Source organism: Arachis stenosperma, chromosome 2 (assembly GCF_014773155.1).
Source record: "Arachis stenosperma cultivar V10309 chromosome 2, arast.V10309.gnm1.PFL2, whole genome shotgun sequence".
Taxonomy (NCBI): Eukaryota; Viridiplantae; Streptophyta; class Magnoliopsida; order Fabales; family Fabaceae; genus Arachis; species Arachis stenosperma.
Window position 1 is genome coordinate 88,225,961 of NC_080378.1, and position 24,952 is coordinate 88,250,912.

The following is a 24,952-nucleotide window of genomic DNA, read 5'->3' on the forward strand; positions in this document are numbered from 1 at the left end:
TGATGAAGTCAATCTCCTTCATGTTTTTCTGATTGTAATGTACTTTTCTAAGCTTATCTTTCTGTAATTTCTTGAGAGAAAAGGCATTGTGAGAAATCTTGAGAAAAAGCCATGAGTGGAAAAAGGCTGAGAGATACACTTGAGAGAAAAGCCTAGAGTTATTTTCAGATTTCTTTAGGTTGGTTAAGTGTCTTGTACTTTGAACCTGTTTGGTATCCCTTTCTTAGTTGGGTTAGCACTAAGAGTAAATAGTTAGGTGTTAGCATAGCCAATGTCAAGTTAGGTTAGAACTTGAGTGTGAAATTGGTGTATGTAATACTGTTAACTATAGTGAAATTCTTCCACATTTGTGGAGGAGACTGGATGTAGGTTGCATAGCACAAAGCAACCGAACCAGGATATATGCTGGTGTTAGCCTTTTCTTCTCTGTCATGTTCTGTTTTCTGATATTCATGAGACAAAAATAAATTGTCTCATAAATTTCCGCTGCTGAGTTCAAACAGAATCAGATTTGTAACTTTGATTAAAAAGGGTCAAAACAGCAACTGTAAAAGGAAGGCATAGATTCAACCCCCCTTCTCTAAGCCTACCACAACCTTCAATTGGTATCAGGAGCTAAGGTCTCAAGAATCAAGCTTAACCGCTTGGAGCAAAGATCCAATGGCGAACAACTTGGGCACAACCACAGTTGCCTACACTCTCACTGAAGGTCAGTCAAACAACCGACCACCTTTCTTCAACGGGAAGAACTATTCCTACTGGAAAGAAAGGATAAGGATCTTCATCCAATCCATTGACTACAACCTATGGAAGATCGTTGTGAGCGGTCCAAAGATCCCAACAAAAACAAGTGCTGATGGAGTGGTGACTCCAAAAGAAGAAGCTGAATGGAATGAAGATGATAAGAAGAAGATAGAGCTGAATGCTAAAGCAATCAACCTTCTTCACTGTGCTATCAGCTTTGAAGAGTACCGGAAGGTGTCTAGATGCAAGACAGCCAAAGAAATCTGGGAAAAATTCCAGGTTACACACGAAGGCACTAAACAAGTCAAAGAAACGAGGATTAATATGCTGCGAAAAGAGTACGAGATGTTTAGCATGAAGGATGGAGAAAGCATTGATGAAGCGTTTGAGAGATTCTCAATCATAATCAACAACCTTGATGCTATGGGTACAAACTATGCAGAACAAACCTTGGTGAGAAAACTCCTTAGAAGCCTCACAAAAGAGTGGGAAAACACTGCCACTGTCCTAACCGAGAGTAACAACATAAGTCCCATAACCTATGATGAGCTGAGAGGAAAACTCCTTGCCTATGAAGCCACACACACAAACACAGACTCAAAGAAAAAGGGAATAGCCCTCAAGTCACAAATAGAACCGAAAGAGAGTGAGTCTAGTGATGGTATTTCAGATGACGAACTTTTGTTTTTTGCTAGGAGATTTAGAAGGATGATGAAGAACAAGGGCAAATACAAGGGTTCAAGTTCAAAGGAACACAAGATGGACTTGAGCAAAGTGACGTGCCATCATTGCAAGGAGACTGGACACTTCAGATCAAACTGTCCAAAGCTCAAAAAGGAAGACAAAGGGAAGAAGGAAAGGAAGAGAGTACTCATGGCAGCTTGGGAAGATCTTGAGAATGACTCAAATGAAGAAGAAGAATCTGAAGGAGATGACAAAGACTGTTTCATGGCCGGAAACAACAATCTTGATGAGGTAAATTATTATGATTTGACCATTGAGGACTTGCATGTTATTATTGATGATCTCACTTCAAATACCTCAAAACTGCTTGATAAATACAATGGTTGCAGATCTGAAAGAGATGTGTTAAGAGCTGAAAATGAATTTTTAAAAGAAAAAGTAAAGGAAACTGAATGTGCTTTGGACATCATTGAAAAAAACAGATTTTTAAAATCTGAACTTGAAAAATTAAAAGGAAAGCACATTGTGGATCCTTCTCATGAGTTAATTGCTGAAAATAAAAGATTAAATGATATGATTAAAAGATTGAATGGTGACTTGGCAAAATTTGCACAAGGTTCTAGTAACTTGGACAAATTACTTGCAAGTCAAAGACCATTGTTTGAAAAATCTGGTTTAGGCTACATAGCCAAGGAAGATGCTGTTTCCAACACTTCCTCTATAAAATTTGTGGCCTCTTCATCAAATACTAAATCCATACCAAATAAATCAGGTATCGGACATGCTTCCACTTGTGAAAAAAAATCTGATGAAGAATACACAAATGAAACTGAAATTCCACCAAGAACTGGTCCGAGTTCAAACCGACCAGGTTTGGGCTATGTTTCGAAAAATGAGGTTGTTTTCAAGAAACCACCATTTTACAACAAAACCTCATATTCGAAAGGCAAAAATGTTCAAAAAAATTCTGGTGAAAATACTTTTGCAAAGAGGAATAACTTTAATAAAAATCAGTTTGTTAAAAGAAATGCATCTCCTCCAAAAACCAGAAAATTTCAAAGTTTTAATCATTTCAAGCAATATAACTCACCTCAATTTCAGCGGCACACATAAGAAAATCATTGTGTTAATTTTGCAAGAAATTTGGTCACTCATATGCACAATGCTTCATTGAAAAGAGAGTTGTAGAAAACAAAGTCTACAATATTGTTAGTGATTTCAATGCTCTTGGGCAACCAAGATGGATTAACTTCAAAGGATCCAAATTAGTTTGGATACCTAAAGCTACTTGAAACTCTTCATGCAGATTTGCCTAGCATCCAAGAACAAAAAGGACATGTGGTACATGGATAGTGGATGTTCAAGGCACATGACTGGAAGGTCAACTTACTTTATCAAACTGAATAAGTATGATGGAGGTTTTGTGACCTTTGGAGATGATGGTAAAGGTAAAATCATTGCTGTTGGAAAAGTAGGTAATGAGCAAACTACTTTCATTGATGAAGTACTTTTGGTATGTGGTTTAAAACACAATCTTTTGAGCATAAGTCAGCTGTGTGATTTAGGATATTCAGTTGTTTTCAAAAGGCTTGAATGCTGTGTTGTAAATGAAAAGACAAATGAAGTAATGTTTGTAGCCAAGCGATTCAATAATATGTATGGACTCACTCTTGATGAACTAAAAGATCAAAATGTAGCGTGTCTCCATTCTAAAGATTCTGAAAAGTGGTTATGGCACAAGAGATTGGGCCATGCAAGTATGTTTCAAATAAACAAACTTGTAAAGAAAGAATTAGTAAGAGGTCTTCCTTTGATAAAGTTTGATAAAGACATCACTTGTGATGCTTGCCAAATGGGAAAACAAACAAAAAGTTCTTTTAAACCAAAGGAAGACATCTCTACTAAAAGACCACTTGAATTGCTACACATTGATTTATTTGGTCCAACAAGAACTCAAAGCCTAGGTGGTAAACATTATGGTTTAGTAATTGTGGATGACTATACTAGGTTTGGTTGGGTTTTATTTCTTGCACACAAAAATGAAGCATTTTCGGCCTTTGAACCTTTTTGCAAGAAAATTCAAAATGAAAAGGATTTGAAAATCTCTTCTATAAGAAGCGATCATGGAACTGAATTTGAAAATAATTTGTTTGAATCCTTTTGTGAGAAATTTGGAATATCTCACAACTTCTCTTGTCTAAGGACACCACAACAAAATGGTGTTGTGGAAAGAAGAAATAGAAGCATACAAGAGATGACAAGAGCTATGCTTTGTGAGAGTAATGTTCCAAAATTCCTTTGGGCTGAAGCAGTTAACACGGCTTGCCACATTTTGAATAGAACAATCATAAGGAAATTTTTGAAGAAAACCCCTTATGAACTTTGGAAAGGCTACCCACCAAACTTAGATTACTTGCACATCTTTGGATGCAAATGTTTTGTTTTGAATAACAAAGAAAATTTGGGAAAATTTGATCCAAAGGCTTATGAGTGCTTGTTTGTAGGATATTCCACAACTAGTAAAGCATATAGAGTTTATCATCAAGATGCTAGAATTATTGAAGAATCCATACATGTTACATTTTGTGACACTAACTTGGTGCAAAGCATTCTGGAAGATGGTGATGCAGGAAATCAAGCTCAAAAGGATGATGAAGCTGCTCAGAATTATGGAAAAGAAAATTCTGGACAAGCTGAACCAGAAACAGCAAATGCTGAAAATTCAAGAGACAATTCCATTTTGTCTCATGAATCTGAAGGAAACTCTGCAGACAGCAGCATACAGATTCCATTGGTGACCGAATCTACCTCCAAGTCCACCAAACCTCGTGAATGGAGATTCTTGAAGAATTATCCTGAAGAATTTGTAATTGGGGATGTCTCTCATGGAGTGCAAACTAGGTCCTCCACTAGAAAGGCAAATGAAGGCTCAAACATTGCCCTTCTTTCTCAAATGGAGCCTCAAAATGTCAAGGAAGCCCTTAGTGACCCATCTTGGATTAAGGCTATGAAGGATGAGCTTCTTGAGTTTGAAAAGAACCAAGTGTGGACGTTGGTTCCAAGGCCAAGCGGAAAGAAAGTGACCGGCACCAAGTGGATATTCCGAAACAAGTTAGGAGAAGATGGTAGCATTGCAAGGAACAAAGCAAGGCTAGTGGCACAAGGATATGACCAAGAAGAAGGAATCGACTTTGATGAATCTTTTGCCCCTGTTGCCCGAATGGAAGCCATAAGACTTCTCTTAGCTTATGCTGCATTTTGTGGTTTTAAATTATATCAAATGGATGTGAAATGTGCATTTTTAAATGGTGTGATAGATAGAGAAGTATATGTGGAGCAGCCTCCTGGTTTTGAAAATAAAGAGCATTCTGACTATGTTTTTAAATTGTCTAAAGCTCTCTATGGTTTAAGGCAAGCTCCTAGAGCTTGGTATGAGAGACTTAGCTCTTTTCTTTTGAAAAATGGTTTTCAAAGAGGCACCACTGATACAACTCTATTTATCAAGAATTCTAATGATTCTTTTATTTTGGTCCAAATATATGTTGATGACATTATTTTTGGATCAGCAAATGAATCCCTTTGTACTGAATTTGGAAAGCTCATGACAAGTGAATTTGACATGAGTATGATGGGTGAACTTAATTTTTTCCTTGGGCTACAGATTAAACAAACTGAAAATGGTATTTTCATTCATCAAGAAAAGTATGCCAAGGAATTAGTTAAGAAATTTGGTCTTGAAAATGCCAAAACCATGGGGACTCCCATGCACCCGAATTCTAAATTGGATAAGGGAGACAATGAGAAAGATGTTGATGAGACTAGGTATAGAGGGATGATTGGTTCTCTTATGTACTTAACCTCCTCTAGACCCGATATTGTGCAAAGTGTTGGATTGTGTTCTAGGTTCCAATCCAAACCTAAGGAGTCACATCTTTCTGCGGTTAAAAGGATCATTAGATATGTTCATGGCACATCCAACTTTGGTCATTGGTATCCTAAAACTGATGATTTTTTTTGCAGTTGGTTATTGTGATGCAGACTTTGCTGGTGACAGAGTTGATAGAAGGAGCACTTCTGGTTTATGTTGCTTCCTTGGAAAGTCCTTAAATGTTTGGTCAAGTAAGAAACAACCAACAGTGGCCTTATCCACTGCGGAGGCTGAGTATATAGCTGCTTCTTCTTGTTGTTCTCAACTTTTATGGTTAAAAACACAACTTGCTGATTACAAATTAAATGCTAAAAATATTCCCTTAATGTGTGATAATATGAGTGCCATCAATATTTCTAAAAATCCAGTGTTGCACTCTAGGACTAAGCATATTGAAGTGAAATTTCACTCAATAAGAGAACATGTCCAAAAGGGGGATATTTGCATTCAATTTGTTAAATCAGAAGAACAATTAGCAGATATTTTTACAAAACCATTGGCTGAGGATAGATTTTGCATGCTTAGGACTTGTCTAGGAATTTTGAGTTATGATTCCTTGTTTGAAAAATACTGATGTCTTTGCTGGAGCTTTTTGTCTCATAAACAGGCATGAGACAATTCTGGGCAAGTGATGAACGTTTCCATCAAGTCAGTGTGATCTGGGCTTGTTTCAAGTGAATCTCAATCTGGGCCAACCTCAATATTCAGATCAAGAGTGGTTCAAATGTGTTTCATTGATTTTATACCACCTCAAGGCCCAAATGTGAATGTTACAATCTTGTTTATTTTTTTTAAAGGCTTTCATTAAATGTTTTGTGGCCCAAAAGGTTCTCAAGAAAATTTAATTTGGCCGAAAAGGGTTTCAGGTTAATTTTGTTGTTTTCAATTTTTATTGATCTTTAAAATCAAATAAAATCTTTCTTTTATGAGGTCATGTCTTGTCAAGTCTTTTCAAATGGTGATGCAGTTGCATGGTTTTGGAAATTTGCTTTTGGGTACGGTTACCAACACTCCCTCTCTTCCCTCCATAACTTCTCCTCAACCCTTCGGTTTCTTCCCTCTCACACCACTATCTCTCTTTCATCAAAAGCATCATTTTAACCAAAATGAGGAAGAAAGTCATTGCAAAAAGGGCTCCTCGTGAGAAGATATACAAACTACCCACAAAGCCTTCCACTCGCTCTCAAGACCGAACCTTTACCCCTTCTCCTTCTCCTCCTACCTCTCCTCCTCGGTGTGACCCCATGGCTCGAACCAAGAATACTCCAAGGTTCCCTGCCTCTGCCAAACCAACTCCACCACCAAAGGCAACGCCTTCCAAACCTGCCTCTTCAAAACCTGGCTCTTCAAAGCCTCCCTCATCCAAAGGGAAGCGTCCGGCGACGGAGGAACCTGTTCCTGAGCCACAACAACCCCGGGCAAGGTCAGTTCCTGTGCGTTCACAGAGAGGTAACACTCGAGTCTCTCTCAAAAATGTTAAAGAACCAGAAATTGGACCATTTGATCACAAAGCCCATTTTATGACCTCTCATTCAAACTATAACCCCTATAGATTCAAATCTGCCATGAATAATGACTTTTATGAGGGAGTCATCCAGTATCGTACCCTATGCTCTTCATTTCTCGCTGATCTGCCATCTTTGAAAAGAAAAGGTTTTCCTTTTGTTGACAACTTAATTTTTCTGGACTGGAATCACCTTTTTGAAATCAAGAAACCTGTTTATCCATTATTGGTCAAAGAGTTTTATGCAAACATGACTTATTGTATTAAATTAAATAACTTTTAAATTTGATTGAAATAAAATAAAAAATTGAACATTTTACAGGCATCCAAAATTTATTTAAGCTCGAAAGAAATTTGATTGTATGAAAAAGTTGAGGGAAAAATATTAGAAATTAAACCTTTTTATATATGCAATTAATTATTTGAATAATGAGACTAGTGATTGCTGATTTCTAATGATTTTTAAATACCATTAGTGAGTTTGGATTGAATCGAGCAAAGTATAAGATTACTCTGAATTTTGATTAAACATTATATTTGCTTTCTTTATTCTTTTCTTAGGTTATTGTGAATTAAATTTATTGGAAATAGTATCTTATTGTAAATTGCTTTTTGTATATGTTTAAGGTAATGCCTAATTTAGAGCACTTGAGAATAGATGAAAAGGATGCTGTCAACATATTGCAAACCCAAAATATAGGTTCCTTCTTCAACAAAATATCATTTCTTGGTCTATCCCATTACAAGACAGAAGGTTCTGCTTTTCCTGATCAGGTTCTGCAGAATATATGCAGTTTGAAACAGCTAGTTGTTGAGTGGAGTTCCTTTAAGAAGATATTTCAAGATAAAAGGCTTACAAATGAAAAAAATTGTGAAAAGCTCCAAAGTTTAACACTGAATCAGTTACCAAATCTTCAATATATATGTGAAGAAGGACTGCAAATTGACCCAGTTCTCGAGCTTCTTGAATATTTATATGTTGATGGATGCTCAAGTTTGATAAATATTGTTCCTTCCTCTGTTACCTTTTGCCATTTGAGCTATCTTGAGGTAGCAAATTGCAATAGCATGATAAACTTACTTTCTCCTCATACAGCAAGAAGTCTGGCCAATCTCACCGAAATGAAGGTAAAACAATGTGATTCACTTGAGGAAATATTGTCCAAAGAGGGAGAAGAGATAACAAATGACATTGTATTTTACTCCTTGGAAACTTTGGAGTTGGATTCTTTACCAAGACTAGGTAGGTTTTGCTCACAAAAGTGCTTCCTAAGGTTCCCATTGTTGAGGAAAGTAGTGGTCAGAGAATGTGCTCGCATGAAGTACTTTTCTGAAGGAGACAGGATGAGCACACCAAAGCTTCAAAAAGTGCTAACAGCAGAAAATAGTAAAGAATTTTATTGGAAGCGAGACTTGAATGGAACCATAAAAAACATGTTTGAAGATAAGGTATGATTTATTTTATTGATGAGATTTGCTTTGGTTTTTCTAAATTGGATGCAAGATGACTAACTTTGGTGTATAATACTTGTGACTTTAAAAAACAAAAGAAACTTTGTTACTATCTATTGTATTAGTTATCCCATTTTTTTTTTTGCCAAAATGAAAGAAAAATGAAAACAATAAAGTAAGGGGCATAAATCCTTGTTGTAAATCATATTAATATGTCATGAAAACTTTATGTTAACATTGATTTATAAAGGCCACCTTCTTTATTTCTCTTTCACATGAATATTAAAATTTTTTATTTTTATAATATAAATTATTAGAAGTCAGGGAATTTGTTGCTTACATTTTTACATGAGTATATTGAAATCGCATAGATAAGAATTAATGGTCATTGTTTCCACTACCTTCTCATTTTCATCATTTCCAATCATCTAAACAAAAGGTCAAAATAAAATTTGATTAGAATAATGTCTGCTATTCTGAAAGTACATAACAGTTTGACCATTTTGAATTTGCATTCTTCTTGCTGCATGTTGTGAGTTTTCGTCGTATATTCTAGTTAGTATTCTTTTTCAAAAACATAGCTTAATAGTAAAAAAAGATATAATAACATTAAATATCATTAACGTTTAGGTCACGCGGTTATAAATTTACAAACTTTATTGAAAGCAGGCGTGTTTTCGTAGTTTCGAGAATTTGAATATATCAAAATATCCTGAGCTAAAAGAGTTATGGTATGACTGACTTCAGAACAATATATTTGGCAAATTGAAGAAGCTATTAGTTCACAAGTGTGACTTTTTATTCGGTGTGCTATTTTCTCCAAATATAATTGGCCTGCTTGTGAATTTGGAAGAGTTAGATGTAAAAGACTGTAATTCTCTAGTAGCTGTGTTTCATATCTCAACATTTTCTGAAGAAATTGAGACAAAGAAATGTTCTTTTTTGAGAAAGTTGAATCTTTGTAGTCTTCCAAATTTGAAGCATATTTGGAAGAAAGATCCTAACACAACTATGAGCTTTCAGAATCTATGTGAAGTCTCTGTTATAGATTGTCCATGTTTGAAAAGTCTCGTTCCATTCTCTGTAGCTACAAATATGACCCGACTTGAAGATCTTGAAGTATCAAATTGTGGGATTGTGGAAGTAGTTGATAATCAAAGATGGCCAAGAGAGATGATTAAATTTGTGTTTCCTCATTTAAGGAAACTACGGCTAATAAATCTGCCTAATCTGAGGACATTCATTTCTGGTTATTAGGGGATGAGAGTCTTACATTAACTCGAATAATACTTGTGCACAAAAATATACAAATATATTATTACGTATGGTAGAAATAATAAAAAATAATTAAAATACTAATTATTCATAGTAATATAAAAGTTTGGCAACATGAAAAAAAAAGAAGGTAGTTGAAATTCAAAGTGTAGTAATTATTTTTTACATGTCTTATTTGAGCATGTATTGTTTTATGTTTTAATTAATTACTAAACATTCAAAATTAAAATAATACTTTGTTTTAAAATTATTTTTTTATTTCATTATTTCAGTAATTTAGTAGAATAGAGAAAAACTATATATCTTAAATCTTGATATAATCATCGGAGAAGTTGATTTTTCAGGTTACTAAATGTCGATTAGTAGAAAAAGAATTGTTATCAGTTATGTATCAGTCTAATTCTTTTTTTATGAAAAATATATAGGAACATTTAATTAACTATAGGTAATAAGTAATAATTAGATTCATATTTTGAACTTCAACATGTGTTATTTAATTATTGGCCAATTTTATAGTGTCTGTGAGTTGATGTCTAAATTTTGCCTAACTTACTTTTTGTAATAAGTTTTGATTTTTTAAAAATTATTTATTCTTATATCTTTTAAATTAAATAATACTTTTTAACCTTTTTTAGTAAATAGATACCACCTTTTAGACATCATAGCATTCACCTTAACTATTTTGCCTTTATAATATTAATTTGGGTGGTTAAATCCTTTTCAATAATTACGTGTGTGGGTTTATATTTTTAGGTTTCCAGGATAATAATCGAAATAGTTGTAATTTAACTAAATAGAACTATAGAAGAAAGAGTGATTTGACGAAAGTAGTACAATATCTATAAATACTGAGAGGTTATATATATACTAGCGGCTCAACAGGCACTAAGCCGCTTTTCTATTGTTTTGAAGAATTTATATTCAAAACATTTTTTATTTTCATGCATAATTCCAATAGATAATTTTTTTTATATTTAATTTTTTAAACTATCTTTAATTGTATTATTTTTTTTCAAAATTATTAATTTATATTTGTATTATATCGCCTCACTATATTAAACACTATTCTTTCTCTTACTATATATTATTCTCTATATACATACATGTCATTGTCTCATCCCCACTATTATATTACCTTGTTCTCCTTTCTTATTTTTTCGCTTCTCCTTCCACATTCTCTTCATCCGATCGTTATTAATTATTACCAAGTATCATTATCGCAACTTTTATTTTTGTCTATAACTTTGATTTATAATTATCTATTGTGTTAACTTTTATGAATTATTGTTAAAATTTTCCTAAAAAAATTAAGACATAAAGCATTTAAAATTTTTTGAAATTATAAAAATTTGATGTCAGTAATCCTAAAAAACAATATCAAAATATATTTTTTTAACCAAAATAATAAAATTAAATTCTTCAAAACAATAGAAAAGTGGCTGAACAGACACGTTAGTGCCTGTTGAGCCGCTAGTTATTATTATGATTATAGTATAACGTTATCTATATTAATTATTGAAATTTTAATAAATTTTAAAAAATATCATGAAAAGTTAAAGATAAAAATATAATTAATAAATTTAATTTCAAAATGTCATTTATCTTAAGTACGTAGTATGTGTTTTCTTTATTAGAAGTGGTTCAATTTTTAAAGTTTGTTCGTAGGTAAGTTCATTTTTTAATAAAAAAGGGATAAAAAAAATAGATGAGAACATGTATTTTCCCATTATATATTGGTATAAATAGATAGCTTTTGTTATTTTTTTAGCTGTTATATTTGTACGTAGGTGAGATATCTCCTAATTTTATTTTTGATTTCTTAGAATTATATATCATTACCAATTGAGAATACAAAAAATTAAAAAAAATTAAATTAAAGTGTTGTTAAGAATTTTAATGTTACATTGATTTATTAATTTAATATATAAATTTTATTTTTTATTATAAAATCATTATCAAAAACTTTAATATAAGAGTACTTTTTGTCGTTAGTCTTATATGACATTTTTTTTATTTTTTTAATACAAATATATAAAAATTATATATTACGTTATATATTATATTGGACGATGGGAATGAAATATATTAAAGAAATATTATTATTAGTTAGTAGTTACTGACCATTAATTTTTGAAAAAAAATTTTTATAGATGAATGATGTCTAAAAAATTTGGAATGTTAATTTTTAACTTCATATACAATTAATATGTTGTTTGATTAAGAAATACTGCTTGGATGGTAAACCATGTATAGTAATATTAATTTAATTAATTTTGTTACAAAATATTAATGATAAAAAAGCAACCAATTATGTTATTTTTATTTTTGTACCTGTGGCAGTTCTACTGCGATGCGCTTCCATTCCTGCATTTTTAAAAAGTAAAATATAATTATTAAGAACTAATTCAATTTATAACAAAGAAATTTAAATTATGTTATCGTGTTAGCTGTAACAGATTGATGATAAGTGGTAGCTCTGGCCATTTGTCTAATTGTAGTCGATCTGGCTACCCCTATGTTTGTAGTTAATCGGGCACCTCCACCAGTGTTTGGCATTGAAGTTGTATCAGTTGATATGGCAATTTGTTTTCCTTGTCGAATCATCTCCCGATAACTTGCACGTCTTCTAGCCAGGTATTGTTGTCTCTGTTCTTCGGTTATATTCTGTCTTCTTCGCCTAGCATAATCTGTCCAACTGGGTCGACGTTGAAGTGGCTGTGGATTTCGTGAAGTTTCCATTTGTATTTGTAGAAAGATAGGAATAATATGCAGAGAAAAAATATTTGTGAGAGCACGATTGAAAGGGAAAGAGTCTTTTAAGAGTTGAAAGTGAGTTAGTTTTTAAAGCGAGTACGTAGTAGTAGCAATTTTTTACAGTTTTAAAATATATCGTGGGTTGATGGGAATCAGTTTGACATTCTATCGTGGAGTAAATTCTTTCCTTGATAAAAAATAAGAAATATGGAGGACGTAGTAACAGTTTTTTATATATTTAATCCAGTGTCTAAATAAAAAAATAAGCAGAGATAAAATAGTAAGAAAAAATTGGGTACCAAATTTTTTTATTCCCATTATACGTTGGTATAGTCCATTATATATTGTATATTGTATATATATTGGTATAAATTTAATTAATGAGTACACTTTTATCTGTAAATTTTGTTTAAAAAATAAATATTGGACATAAAAAATATGTAAACCATGTGTTGTAGATTTAATTATTTCGATACTTTAAATACTATTGTCCCATTGAAATAACTATTAATAAAATAAATATATTTTATATACTATCAGTTATTGAACTATAATGATATATTGATCACTTATATACTATTGTATTATGGACTATTATGTAGAAAAAATACTTATTAAAAAATTATAAATAAAAAATCATAAATAATTAATATTTTGTTGACGTAATTTATTTATTTATATTATTATTATAATTGTAGTATAATGTTATTTATATTAATTATTTATTTTTTAATAATTTTTAAAAATTATCATGAATAATTATAGATAAAAATACATTTAATAAATTTAATTTCAAAATATTATGTCTTTTGAGTACGTGGTGTCAGTTTCATCTATTAGAAATAGTTTAGTTTTTAAGTTTTGTCATGAGTCAACTCATTTTGGTTTAAAATTAGAAACAGAGACAAAATAGGAAGAAAGATTTTGATACCAAATTTCCATATCCCCGTTATATATATATATATATATCTTTTTTTAAAAAAATTATTACTTCCTCCATATTTGATTATAGCTATTTATTTATCTTGTGTTTTTATTATATATTTTCTTTATTTAATTATTTCTTTAATTATTCTCGTGGTGTATATAAAAATACCTCTAAAATACTCATATTTGGTTTTTTATTCAACAGGTACTTGGGAACTTGAAAGTTTTGGGAGTAAACAATAATATTGTTGAGGTTATACTGCAAAGCATGTATTCACAAGACCAATACGACAAACTTGAACATCTGAGTGTGTCTTTATTTGAAAGTGAAGGCACCACATTTCCATATTGGTTTTTGGAAAATGCGCAGAATTTGGAATCACTAGCTGTTGAATGGAGTTCTTTTGTAGAGATATTTCATGATGAAAGCATTGCTATTGAGGAGGGACAAGTCACAATTAACACACGACTAAAGTACCTTACTCTAACTCACCTACATGACCTTGGTGATATATGTAAACAAGGATTTCAAATTGACCCTGTTCTCCAACATCTTGAACAGTTAGCTGTTGGCCATTGTTCTAGTTTGGTAAACTTGGTTCCTTCCTCTGTTACCTTTGCTTATTTGAGACATTTGAAGGTAGCAAACTGCAATGGAATGATCAATCTGATACATGCTCAACAGCAAAGAGTCTTGTCAACCTCGCAACAATGAAAATTGAATCATGCAATTTACTACAAGATATAATGAATGCAAATGAAAATGAGAAAGACAAAGAAATTGCATTCTCCAGCTTAGAGACACTTGAACTTGTGTCTTTACCAAGGTTGCGTAGCTTTTGCTCATGCAAATGCTCCCTTCTCTTTCCAGTGTTGGAGAATGTATTGGTGAAAGAATGTCCTCGAATGGAAATTTTCTCTACAGGAGACACAAGCACACCAGATCTTCAGCAAGTTCAAATAGAAGAAAACAATAAACAAAACTTTTGGGAAGGAAACTTGAATGGAACAATAAACAAGTTGTTTGACGATAAGGTTTGTCTTAATTTTGGTTTAATTTAAATTTCTACTATATCTATCATTAACTATTAGTTAAGGAGAAATGATAGCAACAAAATCCACACACATGCATTCTTAAATGTTATTGGACCATACTTTTTCTTGTTATTATGTTTTTTCCCATTTTTATGTCCATTGATATTTAGTTTTTATTGAACAGGTATCATTTTGTAGATTCAGACATTTGACCTTGTCTGATTATCCAGAGTTGAGAAACTTTTGGTATGACAAAGAATACCATAATTTATTTGGCAATTTAAAATCTCTGGTGGTGCAAAAATGCGAGTTTTTGTCGGATGTTCTTTTTACGTCAAACACATTGCAAGTTCTACATGAATTAGAAGAACTGGAAGTACGGAATTGTGATTCATTAGTAACACTGTTTGATGTGAAAGGAATGAAATCTAGCAGAGAAATGGTGAATCAAGCTAGCAAATTGAAAAAATTAATCTTGTCTGGCTTACCGAAATTAAAGCACATATGGAATGCAGACACTTACCAAATTGTTAGTTTTGAGAAATTGTGCATAGTTGATGTTGTTGAATGCAAAAGCTTGTTGTATCTGTTTCCACTGTCCGTAAGCCAAGATCTCAGACATCTTCAATGGCTTAATGTAGTTTCTTGTGGAGTTGAAGAAATTGTTTCAATGGAGAAAGAAACAATTGAAATCAACTTTAGCTTCCCTTACTTGAGTTTCTTACAATTTATGCAACTGGAAAAGTTCAAGAGTTTTTATTTAGGAAGGTTTATTTTAGAGTGCCCTTCATTAAAGATATTAAATGTATTTCGCTGTGAGGCACTACAAATGTTTACCTTCAACGATTCAATTCTCCAATAGCCTCATCAGATAGAAGAAATTCACGATGCATCTATTCCTCAAGCACTCTTTTCTATTGAAAAGGTAATTTCTAGTCTTGATTACATTATTGTTGCTATGTTTATTATGTGACTTTGTGTTTATCTTCATATGCATTAATCAAAACAAAATCGGACTATACTTTTAAATAAACAAAATAAAACAAACTAGGACAAAATGAGAAATTTATTTGCTTTGGGTATTTGGTATTTCAGCTAAACCGCAACTCATTGGAACAATTGGCACTAAATGGCAAGGATGCAATGATGATACTCAATGGCCACATGGAAGAAGCTAAATTTCCAAAAGTAGAAACTCTTCGCATGCAATGTCTTTATGACACACAGCTTACTTGGTGGAATGATTTACTTGAAATATTTCCCAATGTAGTGGGTCTTCAAGTAAGACAAAGTTCTATGCAAACATTGTTTCCTGTTGAAGAAAGTGCTCATTGCAGTACAAGGATTGCTCAACAAGTGAGGAAATTGGAGCTTTTTGAAATGGAGCATCTCAAACATATTTGGCACGAAGAATCTCTAGCTGATCAACTTGCCCCTCAAAATCTTGAGAGTTTAGGTATTAGCGCTTGTCCTAATATGGAAAGCGTGGTGTCATCTTCAGTGTCATTCCAAAGTTTGAAAGAGTTGTATGTTGAAAACTGCAAAGGGATGACTCATTTGATAACATCCTCCATTGCTAAAAGTTTAATGCAACTAGAAAAGTTGATAGTAAGAAATTGTGAGATGATAAAGGATGTTGTGAATGTTGATGATGAAGAAGCAGAGGAAGATATCATATTTGAGAATTTGGAATACTTAGAACTCTCTACTCTAATTAGTTTGAGAAGCTTTTGCTATGGGAAACATGCACTCATATTCCCATCTTTGATATCGTTCATTGTCAAAGCATGTCCTCAAATGGAGGTTTTCTCACCAGGATCCATTATAGCACCATATCTGAGGACAGTTGAAGTGGAAAATCAAAGAAAGCAGTGGAAAGGTGATCTTAATACTACTATTGCACAATTATTCAAAGATAATCAGGTATGCAATAAATTTGAAACTATACCATTAAATTTGTTTATATTTTCCCTTAAAGTTAAAATCCTCGTTGTTGCAAGTGTGTCATATGCAGTTAAAGGATCATAAAGTCTGCCAATTATATACCCTTAATTTTTATTTATATTTTATTTATTCCTTTTGCATTAATCTGAATCTCTGATTAAGTGGTAAGTAGGAAGAAGGCTACTAATCATGATCATGACTAATATATAGAGCATAATCTTAATTACAAAATTCATTAATTGTGATTTTTGCATCGCATACACTATCATTAGAAATTTGTAAAATATCTCATTCTTTTTATCTGATTATAAAATTTACATATGTAAGACAATTAGACTAATTTAAATTTCCTTTCTATATATATCTTCTAACTTTCTCCTATTTAGTACGTTTATAGAGGCTTTAAATAAAAAATAGTGAACTGATAAAAACCGTGCAATAGAAATTACATACTAAGGGCAGATATATATTTTGATTTTATTATTTTTTGTGAATAGGTAGTCTCGCATTTAAATAAAAATTAAGGTCTTCTGCAAAGTCAAGCCCTCTATTATTTGCATGCAGTATGTATGTGCAAGTAAGTTTTTCTTTGAATCGCAACTTATTGAGAATACCAATTGGACACATTTCTCAGTTCATTAGCAAATTCTTGTTAGTATATAGAGTATTTGATTATCTTATAGTGGAATGTTTTTCTCACCCTTCAATTTCGAAAAGAACTATATTTTGACCGCACAACATGCACATATATTTTATACATTTATATAATAAATTAGAAAATGGGGGCCATCCACCCCTCCCCGTCCCCCTCCAATTTTTTGAAAAAAAAAATAGTCGTTTTGATATATGTAGTATTAGTTATTCAATTGGTTGATATTTTTATGTTCTAACTCAATTATCTTAGAGAATTTGGATTCAAATCCAAACTCAATTGTAATAATATATAACATATTGGATTAATAGATGAGATGAACTCAGATAATTGGCCTTCTTAAATTTTCACTAACTAAAAAACTCAATAAAATAAACACAAACCCACAAAACCCTTCCAAAATTTCATTAATTTTCTAAATTCTGAATTTTGTAATTTTTTTTCTTATCTACTTAACTTAGTATTATTTTATTCTTTATGAATTGATTTTTTTTTTTTTGCTAAACAAAGACATTCAAATATTCTACAATTATTACAATTTCATACATGAGATTTGACAATGATATATAACTATCTTTTTGTTATTTGACTATATCCAGATTCCTTTTGTAAGTTACTATACGTTGTTATTATTAAAAATTATCATACCCTTTGAACTTATTAAGTTCACAAACTAATGGCTATGACTTTGGGAAAATGATTTGTTTGACAGTATTTGAATGGTTTTCATCATGCCTCGATCCCAATGAAGCTATGTCCATGTGAGTTTTTGTGATTTTTTTCTTTTTATTTTTTTTAAAACTTACATAATTGCTTATATCTCCAATTTGTATTGATTAAAAATACTTTGTTGTGTGTTATGCAAGTTGACATGATTTTTGTGTTATTTTTTGATACAAATATTTTAAAGTTGTAAGACTCTTAGAAACAAGAGATTAAATTGATAAAAATAAGGTATACTATTTAGTGTGGTGACTAATAATACAATATATAAAGCTATATATAGATGCTAGAAGAATCAAAACAATAAATATACAGATATGCTAAATAATTATAATTGATGCTAATTAATCCTAATTATACCGTAACATTTTTCCTCAAATTCAAGTGGGAACTAAGTATACTATTTTGAGTTTGGATACTAGAGTTCGAAAACGAGTAGAATGATGAGTTTTCGTGAAGATATCAGCAGTTTGGTCCAGAGTCCCAATAGCTACGAGACGAACAGCATCAATAAAGAGACGTTACCAGACAAAGTGACAACCAATCTCAATATTTTGGTGCGTTCATAAAAAATGTCATTATGGGTAATCTGAATAGCACTGCGGTTGTCACAATAAACATCAATTGGGGACGACTGAAGGGCATCCAAGTTTTCGAAAAGCCAACGGATCGAGACAACCTCAGCAGTGGTGTCAGCGAGAGCACGATATTTAGTTTCGATGCTTGATCGAGTAGTGAACATTTGCTTCTTGGTTCGCCAGAAAATGAGAGTCACTAAGAAACAAACAATAACTAGTAGTAGAATGACTATCAGTGGAATCATCGACTCAATCAGCACCTGAGTACGCTTGAAGAGTTAAAGATGAATGCACAGAAAAATGAAGGCCATGAAACAGAGTGCCTTTGATGTAGCAAAGAATGCAAAAAACTGCCGCATAATGAGTAGTAGGAGAAGATGACAAGAACTGATTAACAACATGAACTAGATAGACAATGTCTGGTCGTGTGACAGTGAATTAGATGAGACCTCTAACTAACTATCAATAAAGAGTATGATTATCCAAAACAATGCCATCCATAAGAGTAAACCAAACATTAGGTTCAAGAGGAGTAGACTCAATGTGACTATCGGTAATGTCGGCTCGAGTAAGAATATCAGAAGCATACTTAGCTTGGGAGAGATAGATACTGTTATCAGAGGATATAACTTCAATGCCAAAAAAATAACTAAGAGAACTAAGATCTTTCATCTCAAAAGTTTAGTGAAGGGATGCTTTAAGATCAATGATACCATCAACATCATCTCCAGCTAGATCATGTCATCAACATACAAAAGTAGAAGAACAATTCTACATTCACTTTTACGAATAAAGAGAGCATTCTCATAAAGGTTGCAAGTAAAACCGAGATTGCATATAGTGGTACTAAACTTTTCAAACCATTCACGAGGAGTTTGCTTAAGACCATAAAGTGTCTTATAAAGAAGAAAAACTTTGATAGAAGGAGAATGATATCTCGGAGCTGGTTTCATATAGTCCTTCTTTTTCAATTCCCCATTAAGAAAAGTATTCTTCATATCCATCTGATTGAGAGACCATTTTTTGACCGCAATAATAGCAACGAGAGCACGAACAGAAGTGAGACGAGCAACAGGAGTAAAAGTTTCTTCATAATAAATACGATACTCTTGCGTACATCCTTGAGCAACCAATCATGCCTTATAATGGTCAATAGAACCATCAGAGCGAGTCTTGATCTTGTATACCCATCTACTACCCACAATTTTTTTTATCAAAAGGAGGATCAACCAAGTTCCAAGTGTGTGCTTTTTCTAATGCTTGGATTTCTTCCTGCATTGCTTGATGCCAATTAAGATTGATTCAGGCTTCTCAGAATGACTCAAGTTCATGGTGACAAAGAATAGTAGAAAAACAATGATAATCAAGAAGATGACGAGGTGAATTTCTTACTCTAGAAAAACGAGTAGAAGGAGGACACATGGTAGCAAGGGTAAGATCATCGTCCGGTATGGAATTATCAGGAGGTGAAGAAGGCGAAAGAATGAGAGGCTCGAGAGGATGACTTGACATAAAACCTGTATAATCATCGCTAGGAAAAATATTAATATTGAGGTTTGTGAAAAACGGTGACTGAGTAAAGGGAATAGACACAAATGAGGAGAAATTAGAGAACATATGATGCTCCCAAAATACAACATGATGAGATATATGAATACGTCAAGAGATAGGATCCCAACAACGGTAACTCTTGTGTTCAATGCCTTAACCAATGAAACAACACATGTGATCCCGAGGTTCAAGTTTATTATGTTCATAAGGATGAAGAAGAACAAAACAGACACAACCAAAAACTCAAAGAGAGTTGTAATTTAGAGAATTATGATAAAGATGCTCAAAGGGAGTAATGTTAACAAGAATAGAAGAAGAAAGTCTATTGATAACATGGACAGCAGAGAGAACAGTTTCACCCCAAATATGCTCAAGACACGAAAAAGAAATAAACATTGCACGAATAGAGTCAAGAATGTGACGGTGTTTGCATTCAGCCTGTCCATTTTGTTGAAATGTATCAGGGTAAAAAAACTCAAATAAAGTACCATATTTAGCAAGAAAATTTAAAAGTTTGGAGTTACGACATTCCATAGTATTACCGCGATGAAAAAGTTTAATGACATTGGAAAACTGAGTTTTAATCATAGTGGCAAAGTTAATATAAATCTGAGGCAGCTCATATCGATTAGTCATAAAATAAACCCAAGTAAAATGTAAATAATCATTAATAAAAGTGACAAAGTATCGAATTCCTCCCATAGAAGCCGTGGGAGCAGGCCCCAAACATTAGAGTGAATAAGACCAAAAAGAGAGCAAGCAAGCAATGAATTATTATAAAAAGTTAAAGCCGGTTGTTTTGCAATTTGACAACAGATGCAATAAAAAAACTCATTATTAACTTGACCTAAAACACCCTTAGACATAAGAGGATGCAATTTTTCTAAGGAGCTATGGGCAAGATGGCGGTGCCATAAGTGAAGAATAGACAAAAAAAAATAACACAGAGATTTGACGTAGAAGGAACATGAAGATTTTCAAGCTCAAACAATCTTCTGACCTTACATCTAGTCCCGATGATCTGTCCCGTCTGATGATCCTGCACACGATAACCAAAAATAAAAAAATTGACATCAAAATCGAGATCAACAAGTTGACCAACAAAGATAAGATTAAACTTTAATTTTGGAGTAAAATAAGTATTAGGGAGATTAAGATTTTACTGTGAAATAAAACCCTTATATTGACAGAAGGTGTATTTGTAGTAGTAGACAAAGTTGAGAAAAGATGACACAAAGGAGACATGTGCTTAAAACGACCAAAATCAAAATGCCATTTATAATCTCTAGAGGTGTGGAAAGAGCAGTGGAGAATGAAAGAAGTTACATAAGAAGAGACTCAATATCGGATGGAGAGACAGAAGGTAGGTTGAGATAAGCAAAGTTGGTGGATTCATTAGCAGCAGCAACAACAATAGAAGCAGACATATTCTTAGAGTAGTTTGGACAAGAATGATACTTATTCTGATCTAAATGTGGTGGGTGAGTAGGACAGATAGTAATCAAGTGGCCTAAGATCTTGCAATAATGGCAGCACAATTTTGGACAATTGGAGCCAATGTGATCTTTCTGTTTGCATTTTCAGACATTTAATAGAAGGATAGTTTGAAAAAAGGTGCCCAAAACGGTTACGGTTTCCACAAAATTTACCCTTTCTGTCTGTGACAACAAAAGGTAGTCTCACTCTTAGAGTGAGTCAATCCTAGGCATGTTTCTTCATACTTAATATGATTAAGGGCATCTTCAAGACTAGGCAAAGGATTCTGATGAAGAAGAGAAGCTCTAACCGGCTCGTAGTCATTAGTAAGTGCCATAAGAAACTGTATGAGACATGTTCGGTTGCAATAATGCTTATATGCCTTAGCATCAGTTGAATCTTTAAGAACAGGCTCATAAGAGATTAATTTATCCCAAATAATTTTTAGGGTTAAGTATTTTTTCGTCCCTAAGGTCTGAGGCCGAAATCAAAATCGTCCCCGAACTTTTTTTGTTATTAAAATCATCCTTAACGTTACAAAACGCTATAAAATCGTCCTTTTTATTTTTATTTAACTTTTTTTTACCAAATTACCCTTAATAATTAATATAAATAATAAAAATTATAATAAAAATAAAAACAAACCCCCCACACCGGCACCCCCACCCCCATCCCCTTCCTCATACCTAGGGGTGGAAAAGGGCCAGGTGGCCTGCCAAGGGCCTACAGCCTGGCCTGTGTTTGGCCTGGCCTGTTATAAAATAGGTACAGGCCCAGACTCTTTTAAAAGCCTTAATACATTAATATGCCAGGCCCATGCTTACTAATTAGCCTTATAGGCCTGTCAGGCCTGCCTGAGCCTGTTAAAATATAATTAAATATATAAATAATTATTTATTATTAATAAAATTATGAGATATTTTAAATTTATTATATTTTAAATATGTTAAAAGTTTAAAATTTTGTATAAATATTAAATATATGACATATTACATATAACTATTTTTATTAAAAAATAATTTTTTTAAATAATATTTTTATTTTTGTAAAAAAAATTATCAGGCCTTTTAACAGGCTTCAGGCTAGGCCAGGCTGAATAACAGGTCAGGCCTAGTAATTTATAAAGAGCCTATAACAGGCTGCAGGCCAGGCTCAGGCCAATCAACTGTATGACAGGCCAAGCCTGTTAAGAGCAAAGCCTGGCCTGGCCTAGCCTGTTTCCACCCCTACTCATACCCCCTCCCCCCAAACTTAGAAGAACCCAAGCTTCCTTCTTCTGACCTTCCTTTTAGGAAAGCCATGGCAAACACGACTTTAGCCGCAGCAGCCATGCTACTATCATAATCAACCTCATAATCATCCAACAAAACCCTAGCAGCTTCAGCAGATACTTCTCTTCATCAATGCCCTACATATCAATGGCGACGGTATCAGCTTCCGCGCCATTTCCCACCATCACTCTCGACCTCACACACAACCACCACAACACACTCCAACTCCACCGTGTGATCCCTCCTCCTGGTGTTACCTTCCCTCTCCCATTGCATGCAGTTACTCCTCCACATCAGCTTATAGCAAGGCACCCGTTCTTAATCTTTCACCACCAAAAGCTGATGCCTCCTTTGGTTCATTGACAACAACCACAGCCATCCAATTCCCCGTCTATGGTGGAGACAGTGAGTGCAGCCATTGCTTTGGATCCAAACTTCATCGCGGCTGGGGGGAATGAGGAAGGGGATGGGGAGAGAAGAAAGGGAAGAGATACAGGAGTGGGATGCATGGGAAAAGAGTTTTATTTTTATTTTTTAATATTATTTTTATTATTTATATTAATTATTAAGGATAATTTGGTAAAAAAATAAAATTAAAGTAGAAAAGGATGATTTTATAACGTTTTGTAACGTTGAGGATGATTTTAATAACAAAAAAGGTCGGGGATGACTTTGATTTTGGTCTCAAACCTTAAGGATGAAAATAGTATTTAACCCTAATTTTTATTTGAGCAAGAAAATAAAAAATCGCTTGTCCACATTCTTGCTTAAGACTATGAAGCTCCTTTAGCAGGTGGTACTGATGGGAGAGGTCAGAAATAGTGTAAAGTTTTGACAAATAATCTCATACTTCTTTAGTAGTTTCAAAATGTCCAAACTATAAATTAATGTCTGGAGTAGAGGTGTTGCAAAACCAAGTGACAATCTAATGATTTTTACTATTCCAATCTTTCAATTTCTCTGCAAAGTCTTTCTCAACATCCTCCTTAAATTTGGAGGTCTGATCTTTTGATTTTTCAGTCACAGTTGTCTTAATAAGACAAACAACATCACTAGTCACATAGCACTATAACTTGCACCCTTTAAGAGATCATCTCATAGCTTCAACCCAATGAACATAGTTAAAGCCATTGAGAATAATAAGAATAGGCTGAAAAATATCTAATGTTTCTATAGAGACAAAGAAATGAAAGAACCTGCAATATTAGAGCAAAAAATGAGGAAACGGAAGAAAAAATCGAAAAGATCTCACAAAAAAATCTTAGGAGGGGTCATACTATCTGCGACGTCAGCAGACACGTCAACGAGTGGCTTGGCATGCGGGTCAAACCATCGGGTCAGGCCGGGTGACACGCGGGTTGGAATGCGGGTTGGTGGGAGGTGTTGATGCCTGACACATGTGAGGCTCCTGGACCATTGATCATTGCCGCAGATCCAACGGTGCTAGAAGCGTCTAGAGAGAGAAAAACCATGAAAGCGGACAATGACCTTGCAGCGGCGTATGGCGGTGCGTCCAGCAATATTCTGTGGCAGGGCTGGGCTTTGTGTACTTTGAACGATGAGACGAAGACAATGGTATGGTTGGTGACGAAGGAAAATGTCAAGAAAGTGAGTGAAAATAAGAACAGAATACTGTCGGAAGAGAAAAAAAGAACTATAAACTAATTTTCATGGAGAGAAAAAGAAAACAGGTTCTGATACTATGTTAGAAACAAGAGACTAAACTGAAGAAAATAAGGTCTATTATTTAGTATGGTGACCAATGATACAATATACAAGGCTATATATAGATGCTAGACGAATCAAAGTAATAAAGAAATAATATCCTACAATAACAGATATACTAAATAATTATAATTGATGCTAATTAATCTAATTGATCCTAATTATACTCTAGCAAATACTATTTTTGTGAAGAATGGAAAGTAATCTTACTGCTTATCCATTCTCAGAAATTGTCTTTATGCCATTATTATTTACTTAGAACTATCTGAAAGTGTACGGGTATCACATGTGAAGGATATCTTTCTTAATTTAAAACATGATTCTTTTATTTAGTATCTATTAATACTTAGCCTTTTTCCTTTCTTTTATATTATCGATAACATGTCCTCTAAGTGTGACAGATCTTCAGGTGCCAGAGATAGTGAAATTTTGTCCCAAACCTAGATGTCTTTAAATATGTTAGTGATAAAGAATATAGGCACAATATGCACACTTGGGGAATTTTTGCTCTTTGGAAATAAGAGCTTACATTTCTGTCCTTGGGGTTCTTCTTGGGTTCTTTGCAAGATGTTTACAAATTTCAAAGCTTAGTTTATTGTTATTAGGACATCTAAACAATTTTGATCTTTTTCTCAAATGCAATCATTAGGTGAAACTGCAAATTCATTAGTTCCACCAAAAAAATAAAAACAAAACTGAATTAGAAATTACTCAAACTTATAAAGAAGA

General features: G+C 33.1%; 1 pseudogene; it reads left to right on the top strand.

Moving 5' to 3' along the window:
• The first annotated feature begins 6,462 nt into the window (after positions 1-6,462).
• Positions 6,463-16,331, top strand: LOC130963119 (uncharacterized; annotated as a pseudogene).
• The last annotated feature ends 8,621 nt before the right edge of the window (positions 16,332-24,952 follow it).